The sequence below is a fragment of the Colius striatus genome, chromosome 3, assembly GCF_028858725.1.
Source record: "Colius striatus isolate bColStr4 chromosome 3, bColStr4.1.hap1, whole genome shotgun sequence".
Taxonomy (NCBI): domain Eukaryota; kingdom Metazoa; phylum Chordata; class Aves; order Coliiformes; family Coliidae; genus Colius; species Colius striatus.
This window is the reverse complement of record NC_084761.1, coordinates 48,694,129-48,709,171: the sequence shown is the minus strand read 5'-3', so window position 1 is coordinate 48,709,171 and position 15,043 is coordinate 48,694,129.

Genomic DNA, 15,043 nt, shown 5'->3' with positions numbered 1-15,043 from the left:
GAGGGCACCGCCGGGGCACCTGAAAGAGTCAAAGCCAAAGAAAGGGAGACAAAGGAAGAGAAAAGGATACACAGGAACGGCCCAGCGTGTCTGCTCCGACAGTGCGGAGGGGCAAGCGCCCAGAGAGACGGGCGAGCCCACGCGGAGGCCGGCACGCACGGGCGTGCACATGCGTGGGCGCATGCCCACACGTGCACACACTTACAGAGTCCCGAGCTCGGGGACGCAGACACGAGGTTACATCGCCCCCCCAATCGCTTCTCACCGTGCGGGTGGAGTAGGGGCTAGCGCCACAGCCCCTCTCCGCCCCACCGCCCCTTCCCCGCTTGGGGCATCTGCTGACTTGGGCTCCACTGCGCACCCCTGGCTCAGGTGGCCCCACGTCGACACAGCCACCAGTGTGCACCGACCCCCTTGCCCAGCGGGAGCCACCCTTGGGTCCAGTCACCTGCCGTCGCAACGGCCCGGGACGTGCCTGTCTAGGAGAGAAAAATGCGGGCAAACGGGTGAGGGGGCGGCTTCTGCGTGGGTGAGGAGAGAAACAGGAGCCGCCGACGCACCCTGCGGACAAGACTGCAAGTTGTCCGGCCTTGGCCAAATCCTTGCCACGCTGCATGGGGCTTTGCCCAGGGCTGAATGTCGACCGGGACCGAGACCGAGACTGGGGCGCGCAGTCGGCAGCCGGCCCGGAGCTGGGGTTTCCCCGGAAAGCTATATGCTGCCCTACTGATATTCCTCCAGTTTAACTTCGGGCTGACTCCCCTGAAGTCCGTTTCTGAGAGCTGCTGCACCCCCGCTGACATAGGTGGAGGCGCGGTTCCGCGCCCGGTCTCTTTCTGCACTAGCCATTTTCAGGCTGCTCTGGGACGGCAGCGGGGGGGTGGGGGTGGAACGCAGAGAAGCCTCTTCTGAAGTGCTATCAAGTGGCTGAGGATGCCTTCGGGAGACCAGCCAAGGCGTGTCAAAGGCGGTTTGAGCGGCGAGGCATTTAAACGCTACAATGGGTGGCTTTCTGGTGTGTGCTTTTCTCCCTCCCCGCTTAGGATCGGCAGGAAGGGAAGGCGTTTCTACAGAGCTACTACAGGGACGGACGCGACACCCTTAAGCCCTCCCAGCTCGGTGCCGCAGCCAAGCCCCCACCGGGCGCCAGTGACGAAGCAGCCGCCTCTGCCCCTTCCCGCAGTTGGGAGCGGAGAGCGCTCAGCACCTTTGCCGCTCCTCGCAGCTTTTCACCCCAGTTCGGTTTCAAGGGGGATGCTCGGTGTGGCGGGTAGCCGGGACTTGCGATGGGGGCTTATGCCGAGGCAGGGCCGAGCTCTCTGTAGCTCTGACAGAGAAAGAGAGATTTAGAAGTGGGAGAGCAAATTCTTTTTGTTATTTGACCGCGATTTGTTTGCCCATTCTCTGTTTTTGTTTGTTTGGGGTTTTTTTCTCCCTTCTTTCCCCGACTTTCCTCTCTCGTGATTTCCACACTGCTTCCTTCTTCTTTTCCTTTCCCAGTCCCTTGTGATGGACACCGCCTTCCCACTCTCCTCCCCGCTCTATCCCGAGGAAGCAGGCCCACAGAGCAGTGCTGCCGCCGCCGGGGTGCCCAGGCGAGCGGGGATGCACTTTTATGGAGCAGTTAATCAACTGCACATCAGCGAGACAGCGCGTCAGCCCATCTGCTTGATATATATTCAGGAGGGCTCCAACCCTTTTGAAGTCTAATTTCTTCCCCGGGAGAACGCACCGGGTAATTTACCATCATTTCGTAGGCAGGAGGGGCAGCGGGTTAACCCTTTCTCCAAGAGCTGCCGCCGTGGGTTTCCCGAGAGCGCGAGCGGCTTTTAATGCCTCATCACCTCGCCGCAAACTTGTAAAAGTGCCTCTTTGACGATACGTGACTCTCTGAAATAAGACACTCAGCCCACCGGCACGATAAATCCCACTTTCGCGTGTCAGACGGGTATTTAAAAGATCTGTTTGGGACAAGCAAATCCCTCGATCCCACCGAGTCAGCGTATATCATTTCATCTCCAACCACTCGTTAATACTTTTATGTTTCAATGTCTTTGGTTTGGTGATTGGTTTTAGTGTTTGGGGGTTTGTTTGTTCCTAACCAACTGTCGGTAACACAGTTTTATCCAGAAGCAGGAAAAAGCGGTGCGCAGGGTGAAGCAGTGTATCACGGATGCTCTGCGCTTCAAAATCCTTTTATTAAGCGGGCGAACCGAACCCACACCGGGCATATGCGGGAGGCAGGTTGCCCCTCGGCGTGCTCAACGGCACGGCAGGACGCCGGTACGCAAGAGGGGCGGGCGGGCAGCTCAGAAGCCCGTCTCTGCTGCCGGTGATGGAGATGCTAGCAGCGTACCCGGATGGGACACGCGGGGGAAAGTGGGGGAAGAGATCTGGTCCCTCTACCCGGCCAGGACCGGTGCACTCGGGGCTGATGCGGAGCAAGGCCTAGCCTGCATTCAACTGCCGGGCACCCCCAGGCATGCGTCCCGACAAGGACCCAGAGGAGCCGAAGGAGCTCCGGCCCTGGTAGGTGAAAGCGTTTGACTCTGCAAGTTCGTTATATATATATATATATATCTAAAATTCTGCTTGCTTTCTTCAGAGCTCTGGTGCTCAGTGGAACAGATTTACCGACGAAGTGCTGAGCTACGTTGCACTCCCCCAGGTGTAAAGTTTTTCTGGTTCAGGGGACATTTTTTAAAATAAGCCTGAAACCGTTTAAGCAGCATCACCTGCTTCCCATAAAACCTAAAACCCAGTCCACGGAGAGCCGATCAGGAGTCAGCACTGCTGCTCTGCCCTCAGTTCCCACCTGCTGTTCTCTTATCTACAGTCAATATTTTGATCCTGCCCGAGGAGGAATCCTGTTAGCTCCTGGCTCTGGGGAGGCATTCACCACCAGCCTTCCCCCTTCTCCAACGCCTTTCTCCCCACTTCGTGCAGCCGAGGCAGATCCCGTGTCTCCCTGGGCTTAGGGAGATGAGGCTGATTTATTTATACCACTTGTTCATCTTCTGAAAGAGCCAGGCTCTCTTTGCAACATCTTTTCTCTAAAGTCATCCTTTAAAAAGGACAGTATGGGAAGAGTGCCCTTAAACCAAAATGTAGAAAGGCTAATCTTTTTACTTCAATTTTTATCAGAGAGAGTTAGTGTCCACAGTGAAGGTCAGAGAAGGCTTGCTGCTGGTTTCCACTGGTGGAGGATTAGGTTGTCCACAGGGTTGAAGACAATAACAGGCATAGTACAGATGAGAACTTGACTAAAACTTATATAGGGACTACTTTTAGAGTTCTCACTCACTAAGCCACTTCTCAGTGTTCAGGGGAAGTATTATCCTGTGTGGAGAAGGATCTGGGGTACCACAACATCATACGACTTGTGGGCAACAGGAGTCCAGGGCCACAGGCAGGTCATCAGTACAGGCTGCATGCTGCCTTCTTGCACCACATGTTTTCTTCCAGATACTTCAAAAATATTTCCAGTTGTAAGACTTTGTTCAAAGCAAAGGATCTTTAGCTTGGGGCTGGCTTTTCACCAGCAGAGAGATGTTTCACACTGCCTCTTGGTAGGGTCATCTTTTCTCAACATCTGGAGAAGCAGGATGCAGAGCAGATGCCTTGCCCCTGTTATCTAGGGTGGATTGAGAGGGAGGCAGAGGTGGAGTTTTCTGTTACATAATGAAACTGAGCAGCACCTTGGGAAGGATGGCATCTGGATGCAGGCTTCTGTGAGCAAAACCATTCTCCTGACCCATAGGTTGTTCCCTTGTTAAGTTTGTCAAGTACATGGAGGTGAAGCAATCAAAACCAGACTGCATAAGTCACCCCTGTTAGAGCTTCCTCCCTGAGTGCAAATAGAGTTTGGGCCTGAGGGAGTATTCCAGGGCACGTGAGAGGTTAAGACATGGTCTGATCTGCAGGACATGTAGTATCCACTGGTCCCAGTCATCTCTAAGGTAGGAAGAATATGTGTTATTTTTCTGAAATTACAAGTGATGCAATGCTCATAGTGAAACTATGATAAACACAGCCAGACTTGCATTATGTTGCCCTGCTTATCAGAATGAGTAAAAACCCTCTCATAGCAAATTTTCACGTGGTTCTTTTCTGGTCATGGAAAGATTTCTCAATAAAAATAAAACAGATTATGTTTTTATTATTTGGCTAGCAGTGCATCTAAATCACCTTCTTCCCTACTTTGCAGTTTGATAACTTCCTCTCTGCATTGTAGAATATCCTGAAAGTTCATCGCTTAAATGATTTGAAAAAGTGAAGTCTGGTGTTGTGAGGATAGCACTTGGATGGAAAGGCTCTGAATTGCCATTATCCCCCCAGAGCTTGCCCGCTGAGAAAGACAGTGAAGGCTCAGAAGCAATGTTTGGTGTAACTTTGGGGTTAGTAAATAAGGATATCACTTCACTTAGATGTTGCTGTTGCCTGTGACTGCTAACACCTCCTCACCACCTGGGGAAACACAGGGAGCAGCATTCAAAGCTGAGGCTGCAGGAGTGATATGTGTTTCAAGGAACGTCAGTTTTAATTGGTTTCATTCACTAATCCCACAAAGGCTACCAGGGATCATTGTAATGAACCAGTTCCTCAGCTGTGCTTCTTTAGGGGTGTGAAGACTCTGTGCTGTGTTTTTTATTGGTGATTTCACAACCTTGGCCTGAAGGTTTGAGCCATTCCAAGGGCTGGGGCACGGTTCAACAGTTCATGATTTAAGCAGCTGTGAGGAAGTGGGAGTGTGCTAGGAAGTTCCTAGTACTGCCATGCACCTGCCTGGGGCTACTGGGACACTTGTGTGACACGTCCATGGTAGATAATCCCTAGGCCTGCACCTGCAGCACTTCCATAGCTAGAGCTTGTGGTGGCACACCCAGAAGGCAAGCTCTCTGATACCCTCCAATGCTAAAGGGTCCCTGGCTGTGCATGTGGCCATTCAACTTTTGAAGTGGGTATAGGGGGTACAACCTCTATGTATCTCCAGTTAAAGGAGTATAAAAAGTAACTAATAGTTTTTCCACTACTATTCCCAGGGGAAGTGATATCTGGAAAGAATACTTTTATCTTTGTTTTCTTTTTGTTTTTCTAAGTAATAGAGTAAATAACATAGTCTTGGTTAAAAATGGTGGGTCAAAACTTACCATAGGGACTCCACAGTCATAACATCAAGTGTTCTTAAAACATGGAGCAAGAAAATTTATTCCCCAAAATGGAAATAACAAAAAGTAAGATGAGTATCTCAAGCAAGGCTTTTGGTTTTCAAAATCTGCTGAGTATTCAGAGGGTTTTGGGGTTTTTTTGTTGTTTCTCTGGCAGTTGGGCACTTAGCAGGGGAGGAAAACTCAGCCTTTTCCTTACTGAAATACTGAAGATGTCTCTGTGAGTGCTTTTTGCAGCCATATTTATTATACTTACACACTTTGACAACATTGGTAGAGATGATATAGGAACCTGACCTGGAGACTCTGCAAATAGGTGGTGGTGGAGTATAAGGGTCTATGCAGAGGATCAGTTGGCAAGTAAGACTCTACAAAGTCTGCAGCAAATATTGAGAATAAATAGCTTCTTGTCTTTCTTTGAGAGATCTTTAATTTGTTTATTTGAATTAAAAAAACCCAAACAAACCCAAACAACAAACCCTCAAACCCAAACAAACCACCACACCTTCCTATGTGACCCAATCTGGGTTGACCTGCTTCTGCAGGGGGATTGGACCAGATGATCTTTAAAGGTCCCTACCATTCTATGATTCTATGATTCCATGAAAGCATACATTTTAATGGATGTTTTTGATTTTTCAAAACTAAAATTTGAGAAATGTAAATGAGAAACATCAAGTCAGGGGTCTATTTGACCAAAAGGAAAAATTACCAAGGTAATTCTGAGCAATACCTTCCCCCACCAAAACTTGTGAGTCACTGACATATCACTCTCAGTTTCCATTTCCTGCAAATATTACAAATTTTTATGATGAAGAAAACTCGTTCTGATAACTCAATGCACTTTTACGTTTCAGTTGATTTAAGATATCTGGCTTCTTGATGAGGCTGTTTGAATGTTAATCTTTTTGGCGATTAAATTGGTGCTCTCGGAAAAATCTTCAACTGGAGCAAGAAAAAATTTGTTTTACTAAGGGACAGCATCAGATAATTTAAAGGTCTTTTATGTATTTTAGTTGCTGCCTCTGAGTTCAGTTTCACATTTTGATAATACTAAACTGGTTTGAGTAGTAATCTTAACCTCAGGCCCCTGCCGATATGTTTAAAGGTGTTAGATCTACTTTTGGAGATTTTCGAAAAGATATTGAAACAGTATGATTATGATCTATTTTGGAGTTTCTGCTGCCATTTCAGATTTCCCTTTAGCGCCACATTATGTAGGAAAAAATAGGTGTTAACAGCAATCATCTTTCAGAAGCAATAGGCTAAACAAAAATCAGTGTTAGGAAATTTCCGTGCTGAGTATTCTGTACACCCAAAATGAAAATCTGTGAGGGATCATGACTTCCTCTTCCAGAGAATGAACTTGCGAGAATAGTTTGCCCTAAACAACTCCTTTTAAAACAATTCGTAAAAGCAGGGCACGCTTATGTTTAACAAAACAGCCTTTGAAGTTGCCTATAAGCCGCCCTCTTGATTATTTTAACATTTTACACACCCTGCAATAAACCTTATTTTTTTTTTCCCCTTTAAATTAACGTTTTATTGCAACTGAACTTCACGGCTTTTGCGCTCACCTAATAAGAAGGCGCTGCCTGCTCCGAGGCAGGTGTTGGCACGGGGGATGCCCCGAATCGGCAGGGTGACATCTGGCCCAAGTCACAAACCGCCATAAAAACCCCGCAGCAGCTCCTGGTGCATCAGCTGCCTCCGCATCACCCGCCCGGCACCTCTCCTGCATGGCATCGGCAGAAACTTTTCGCACGGAGAACTGTTTCCCCCCGTAGGGACTGCTCTAAGCGGGGTGGCCCTAGCCCCGGCCCCGTCGGCCACCGCCGCGTCCCTGGCGCGGGTGCCGGGCTCTGTCCATGGTAGCCACTGCCCGGGCAGCTCCCAGCGCCGCAGCCGTGTTAAAATCTGAGGGGTGGGGTTTTTTTTTTGTGTGTGTGTGTGTGTCTTTTCATTTTTTGCTTCCCTGTCCACCCTCCCCGCCCCTCCCCCCCCCCCCGAGTGACCTCTGTTTAGTGTCCTCAGTTTCGTCTGTTCTTGCTAACATCCAACTCTACAAACCAAAACTTGACCAACATAGTGAAAAACATTTTCACCCGGCTATGCAGTATGTATTTTCAGTCAAGACAGCATCTGTAGCCATAAAATCTCAGTAATATGTGGAGTGTAGAAGCTGGACTCCTTACACAGGTAACATAGTAGTGATTTCTTCTGGAATCTATGGACTGTTTTTTGCATAATCTCTACAAGACGATTTTCATGATGGTGTAACTGAAAACAGACAATATTGATCCAATCTCTGTTTCCATTTATGAAAGTTTTAATATGAAAGAAAACACTGAAGAAAAATAAATATTCAGAATGAAATATAAATATAAAAAGTTCTTACAATAAGTTTGCTAAGAATCAGTCTTAGCAAACCTTAGACTGTTGGATCTTCAGGAATGCAGTCCATAGAGAGGTTTATGGTTTGGTGATTTCAATTAACAATATTGTTTATCCCCCCAAAAGTACCATGTCAAAGTAAATCTTTTGTGCTGTTTGGTGGGTGATATTTTTACATATATATGGGAGAGAAATAGAGGGAGAGGACTGGTAGTAATCAATTGTGTGTAGTATGGATCACGTTTTCAGAGTACAGTGCTAATAGACCCAAAGCACCAAGATAAAGTTCAACACACCGCAGAGAAAAAAGAAGCTCAGGTGTTTGGAACCACTGGCAATCTCTCCTTGCTCTTCTCAGCAGCTCAGTCTGTGAGCTGATATGAAAGAGCAGCTCTCTGCTGGAAGCTAAGATCACTTGGGAGGCATTAGCAGCCATCACAAATCAGGGGACAAGACTTTTTCAGTGTCTTGCCGTCTGGCTCTGGCATGCCACTGTAGCACGTTGCACCGACAGGGGGAAGCTCTGGAGGTATAGGTAAGACCATTGCTCTCTTCCTCCTTTCTTTAACTGAGTTTCCTTCTCATCACTCTCTGAAGCCTAAATAAAGGATGCAGTTGGCTGATCCAAATTAAAATTTTGCCCAAAATAATCACGCAGAATTTTTGCATTACCTGATCCCTCTTTGAAGCTCTCAACATTTGTGTTGGTCTTTTAAATACCTACTAATTTCATTGATCACAAGGAAGCAATCTCTCTTTGGAGATCATAGTCTTTGGTCCTTCTGTTTCCATACGTCAAGTGGTTTTATATTGGCAGGAGCTTCTATCTGAATTGCCTTTGTGCAGGGAGAATCCCAAGATTTTGTGGCTGGCAGGGAAAGATCTGTTCCCTTTTGAGCTGGCTCTAGCCCCAGGTTGTTAACCTGTCCTCTGCTGCACCAGGGCCTACATCTGAGATGGACAAGAAGCAAACATGGTGAAAAACTGCATAGGAGAGGGTTTTTTTCTGTGGTGAAAAAAACAGTAAGAGATATGAACCAAAACCCAAACCAGAATTATGGTGTTTGAAAGTACACACTTCATTCCTATGAAAGGAACAATGGCAGAAGCATGTGTCTTGGTTTCATAGTGAAATCAGAACTTTCCATCTTTCACAGAACTGTAGTTCCAATTTCCTTCTTTAAGCAGGAACCAGTGCAGGAATTGGAGGCTGTGGGAGGATCCCTGTTTATCCTTCTCTGTGCAGTTGTGCTTTGCTCAGGCACGGTCAAAAATGGAATCAGGTTTTTTTATTTATTTTTTTTTAATTCATTGTTTGTATTAGGATAACATTCTCGGTGAGCAGGTGAGGGCTGGAACGACAAGGGTGTAGCTCTTTATTACAGTAAGTCATCTTTATGCTCATAAATAAGTCTTTGGAATTGAATGGGATTACTCAGCTGTGCAAGAGTGCACAGGATGTGCCCGTAAACCAAACTAAAACAAGATATCCAATGTAATTAAAACAAGGATCCTGTACATGAAGGAAAAGTCTTTGTTGATGATGATGTTGTTAATGTTATAAAACATTATTAAAACAATGGTAGCGTGTTTCATGTTGATGTTGGTGCTGGAAGTTTCACTATATACATCTAGCTTTGGAGATTTTACGTGGGCTGCTTTAGAGTCTGTAAAGCTCACACAAACAAATGTGTGTGTGTTTTAGCTGAAGTCATACACAGAGATCTCATTTAGGACTCTAATATGATCACAGATAAGGGTGGTAAGGCCTGGCTTTGAATGGCTCATAATTGTTTATACACTTAATGTATCTGAAAGCAATTAAAACAGGTGAACTGAGGGGATCGGTGCGTGGAAGGTCTCTTTCATGCTGCACAAATGCGAACTCATGGTGTGTCTCAAAAGTTAATCTTTGCCATTTAGGTTTCTGAAAGCTGAATGATCTTCTTGGTCATAAAACATATCTATCCCCTTATAAAGGAAGTAGATCTCTTACCACATTCATATGTTTAAGTAACAAAGTACTTATCACCATGGGCATTTCTGTCATTTGGGTCACGTGGGACAGATCCATGCTTAAAAAAAAGAAGAAAGCAAAATAGGGATCTTCATCTGCCTCACTTCGAAGTTTACTTCCTTCCCATTTCTGTAGCAGATACAACTGTTAATTTGCCAGCACAGCAATTTCTTCTGGCATGGGAACTGCCCATTGAACTACTACAACTCTGTGTGAATCTTCAACTAGAGGGCTCCAAAACAATGGTGTTTATAGTGGGTGTCTGCCCTTTGCTATGCAGCCATAAGCATGGGGAATAAACAGGAGGAGCTGGGAATCTGTGTACGGGCAAGGGGCTATGATCTGGTGGCAACTGCAGAGACATGGTGGAACAGCTTACATGACTGGGATGTGGTCATGGATGGCTGTGTCCTTTTTAGGAAAGATAGGCCAGGCAGGCGAGGTGGTAGAGTTGCTTTTTATGTGAAAGAGCGACTGAAATGCAGGTGAGGATGAGAGGAAAGTTGAGAGCTTGTGAGTAAGAATTAAGGGGCAGACTAGCATGTGTGACACTGTTGTGGGTGTCTATTACAGGCCATCTGATCAGGATGGGGAAGTTGATGAGGCCTTCTACAGGCAGTTTAGAGTAGTCCCAAAATCACAGGACCTGGTTCTCATGGGAAATTTCAACTATCCAGACATCTGCTGGAAGACCTACACGGCTAGTCAGTTACAGTCCAGAAGATTTCTTCAGTGCATCAATGAAAACTTCTTGATGCAAATGGTGGATGTGCCAACTAGGAGAGGAGCACTACTGGATCTTGTAGTCACAAACAAGCAGAGTCTGGTTGAAGTGGTGAAGGTTGATGACAGCCTTGGATGCAGCAACCATGAGATGGTGGAGTTCAGGATCTTGTGCAGTAGGAACAGAATACCAAGCAGGATCATAACCCTGGACTTCAGCAGGGCCAACTTTGGCCTTTTCAAGCAATTACTAGGGAACATCTCGTGAGACAGAGTGTTAGAGGGTAAAGTGGAAGAAAAGAGTCTATAGATCATGGAAGGAAGGTTTGGCCACTTGGGATGAATATAAGGCTGTTGACAGAGGATGTAGGGAGGCAACTAGGAAAGCTAAAGCCTCCTTGGAGTTTGCCTTTGCAAGGGAGGTCAAGGACAATAAGAAGTGCTTCCTCAAATACACTGCAGATAAAACTACTGCTAAAGGCAATGTGGACCCACTGTTGAATGAGGTGGGTGCCCTGGTGACAGAGGATACAGAGAAGGCAGAGTTACTGAATGCCTTCCTTGCCTCTGTCTATACTGCTGGAGACTGTCCTCAGGAGCCCCAGACTCCAGAGGAAGTTGGGTTAAAGGATGACTTTTATTTGTTTGATTAGGATTGGGTAAAGGATCAGTTGAGCAATCTGAATGTACCTAAATCCATGGGCCCTGATGGGATGCACCTGCGAGTACTGAGGGAGCTGGCAGAAGTCATTGCTAAACCACTGTCCATCATCTGCAGTAGGTTGTGGAGAATAGGAGAGGTGCCTGAGGACTGGAGGAAAGTAAATGTCATTCCAGTCTTCAAAAAGGGTAAGAAGTAGGAGCTGGGTAACTACAGACAGGTCAGCCTCCCCTCCACTCCTGGAAAGGTGATGGAACGACTTATCCTGGGTGCTATCTCCAGGCATGTGGAGTGTGAGCTGGATGATCAGGTAGTGAGGTGGATTGTTAACTGGTTGAAGGGAAAAAGGCAGAGAGTTGTGATCAATGGGGCAGGGTCTAGTTGGAGGCCTGTGTCTAGCAGAGTCCCTCAAGGGTCGATGTTGGGACCAGTACTGTTCAATGCATTCAGTAATGATCTTGATGAGGGAACAGAGAGCACTGTCAACAAGTTTGCTGACAATATTAAACTGGGAGGAGTAGCTGACACACCAGAAGGCTGTGCTGCCATTCAACAAGACCTGGACAGGCTGGAGAGTTGGGCAGGGAGGAACCTGATGAAATTCAACAAGGACAAGTGTAGAGTCTTGCATCTGGAAAAGAATAACCCCAGTGTCAGTACAGATTGGGCAATGAACTGTTAGAGTATTGTAGGGGAAAGGGACATGTGGGTCCTAATGGACAGCTGGATGACCATGAGCTAGCAATATGCCCTCATGGCCAAGAAGGCGAATGGCATCCTGAGGTGTATTAGAAGGGCTGTGAGCAGTAGGTCAAGAGAGGTTCTCCTCCCCCTCTACTCTGCTCTTGTGAGACCACATCTGAAATATTGGGTCCAGTTTTGGACTCCTCAGTTCAAGAAGGACAGGAAGCTGCTGGAGAGAGATCAGTGCAGGGCCACAAAGATGATGGAGTGGAGCATTTCCCTTATGATGAAAGGCTGAGGAAGCTGAGGCTCTTTAGCTTGGGTGAGACTGGGGAGCGATCTCATTATTGTTTACAAATACATAAAGGATGACTATCAGGAGGATGGAGCCAGGCTGTTCTCAGTGATATCCAATGGTAGGACAAGGGGCAATGGCTATAAGCTGAAACATAAGAGGTTCCAAATAAAGACAAGGAAGAATTTCTTCACTGTGAGGGTAATGGAGCACTGGAACAGGCTGCCCAGATGCGTTGTGGAGTCTCCTTCTCTGGAGACATTAAAAACCCACCTGTATGAGTTCCTGTGTGACCTACTCTAGATGGTCCTGCTCTGTCAGGGGGGTTGGACTAGATGGTCTTTTGAAGTCCTTTCCAACCCCTAAGATTCTGTGATTCTGTGATAAGCAGTGTTTCAAAAGCCTCCTACACAAATTAATACCTATTCAGTTAGCAGATGGGGGATTCAGAAGAATAGGCAGAGCCCGATGTGCAACACTGAGTCCAGCCAATTGCTGGGCCTGTTTTGAAAATTCACGTAGCTCCCTGTGTACATGCTTGCTATTTTTCAGCCTGAAAAGTGATGGTAAGTGGCTCCTAAGAAAAGCTGCTAAATTGGATAACTGAAGAGCAGCTTCACTTGATATCAATAACACTGAAAGGTTTCGTGTTGCCATAACAGGGAGGTAACAAGTATGAAAATGGAAGAGTCAATGAATTGGCAAAATATTTTTCCAGCACAGGGAGTTTGGTATTCTTATTTCTTTGCATTTTGGTTTAGATTACTCTAATTTTGTCTAGGTTGGTGTTTTGGTGAAAATTATGCTTTCTGAATGGGCAATAAAACCTGAGTGCACATGATAGGGTGTGTGCTCGACTGCCTTACCAACATCTCTGGGCCATGTGGCATATGAGCACAGCATAAATGTGCCTTGTAGGATTTCAGTGGTACTGTGATATGTATTTTATGGCTGAAATAAAACACAAGGAAAGAATTTCCTTTTGAAGCTTTGTGTAAAGCTTGTTCCACAGAAAGAAAGGAAAAAATATTTAGTTTCTTAATAGATTACTTTTATTTCTCAGATACTTTGGCAATAGTATGAATAAGAAAAAAAAGTCCCCAAACTTTGTATGTGAAACAGATGGATATAGTTTTTCATAATGTCTTTATGTTTCTGGTGTTATTAGGGGAAATTGTTTCACTACTGAGTCTAAACATTTTTTTTTTTAAGGGATCTTGAGAGGACTACAGTATAAAACTTTTTCAGAAGGTTCTTCATAATTTATTTTTTTTAATGCAACAAATTCAGAGTTATAAATGTTTAGTTTAATTGAAAATTAAGTAACTATGCATTTTCTTAGTACAAGATTTTTCTATAAAATTGCTTGGATTGTTTGCTAGGTTAAGATAGATATGACTTTTATAATTATTACATTGTCATGACAATATCATTACTTCTTTCTCTTTCCCTAGCATATCTGTCTCTTCGTCTTCTCCATTTGTTTTCCTTAGCATCTGGAATTTGGACCTGACATAATGTTGTTTACTTCTTGTCTTCTCATTTTGTGCAGTAGTTTCCTAATTACCCCATTCCAACTATCTATGTCCTCGTATCTCATCTTAAATTATTATGTTTCCAGATATATTACTTAAAAAACTGATCCAGATGGAATTGGGGCTGTTTAGTCTAGAAAAGAGAAGATTGAGGGGGGGATGTTATTAATATTTAAAAATATCTAAATGGTGGGTGCCAGGAGGCTGGGACATCTCTTTTTTCTGTTGTATCTAGCAACAGGACAAGGGGTAATGGGATGAAGCTGGAACACAAAAAGTTCCATTTAAATATAAGCAAAAACAATTTCACTGTGAGGGTGAGGGAGCCCTGGCACAGGCTGCCCAGGGAGGGTGTGGAGTCTCCTTCCTTGGAGGTCTTCAAGACCTGCCTGGACATGTTTCTATGTGACCTGATCTAGGTGGACTTGCTTCTGCAGGGGGGTTGAACTAGATGATCTCTAAAGATCCCTTCCAACCCTACCATTCTATGATTCTACAATACCAATGTCATCTTTTATGGACTCTTTTTCTTCACATGTGATTTCAGGAAGTGTTCTGCCTTCTTTATGTTATTTTTCTCTCAACAGAGTCCACTCTATTTTCTTTAAAGGTGTCTTGTATTCCATAACATTTGCCATCCAAAAACTACACATCCTTTTATGTACTTGGACAAAACAAGCCTAAGTATCCTGCTGAATATTATTTGGAATTAATATCTCAATTTTAGATGTGGAGGACCCAATTCAAAGCTGCTTATCTAAGCTCTGTTATATTGTCAGGAATGTGCCAGCACCTCCTAACTTGCAGTTGAACATCATAGCGCTACATGCTACTCTTCGAAACCAGAAATGATCAGAAGTTAGATGTTATCTTCCAGTGAGAACTCAGCAACAGTATTTTGGCCAGTGGTATCCATAACACAGTACTGGGCATTCATGCACCACTGGCTTACTCTTCATCTCTTTGACCCTCTTTCCTTGGTAACCTTCTCAAAGTGCCCCTCTGTATAATTTAAAACTTTAAATTATTAAACTTGTCAAGATTCTCTAACTAAATAACTTGGAGGGGGAACTGGGGTGGGGGGTGGTAGGGAAAGTTGTTTTTTAGTGTGTTTTGCAAACTGTTCTGCAGAAATCCTCTCAGTACCTCTTGATGTAGGTAGGTTTTCCAGATTTAAGGTACCTGTAGCTATGTCAGAAGTACTGAAGCTTGAAAGTCTTCCGCCCTTCAGAACTGTGATGAAAAGAGATTCAAACCTTCCAGTATTCATAGCTTCAGATGAAACCTCCAGTGTCAGGACCATCATTAACCTGTGGTATTAAAAGTCCCTGAAATCCCACAGTGAATGGTTTGAGGGTGTTGGATTATATTGAGGGATCCTGAAAGCAAAGTGTTTTGAAGCAACGGCAGTGTCTGGGCCTTGCATCATCTGCCCAGAGTCTGAGACTCTTCGGGACAGATACTGTCAGAAATTGTAATTTCTTTTATTACTCGGGCATCTTGCAAAATGGATTTAATTTCAGAAACTCAGACGTGGTGTGTTGAGAACCATGTCTCTTTCTGAAC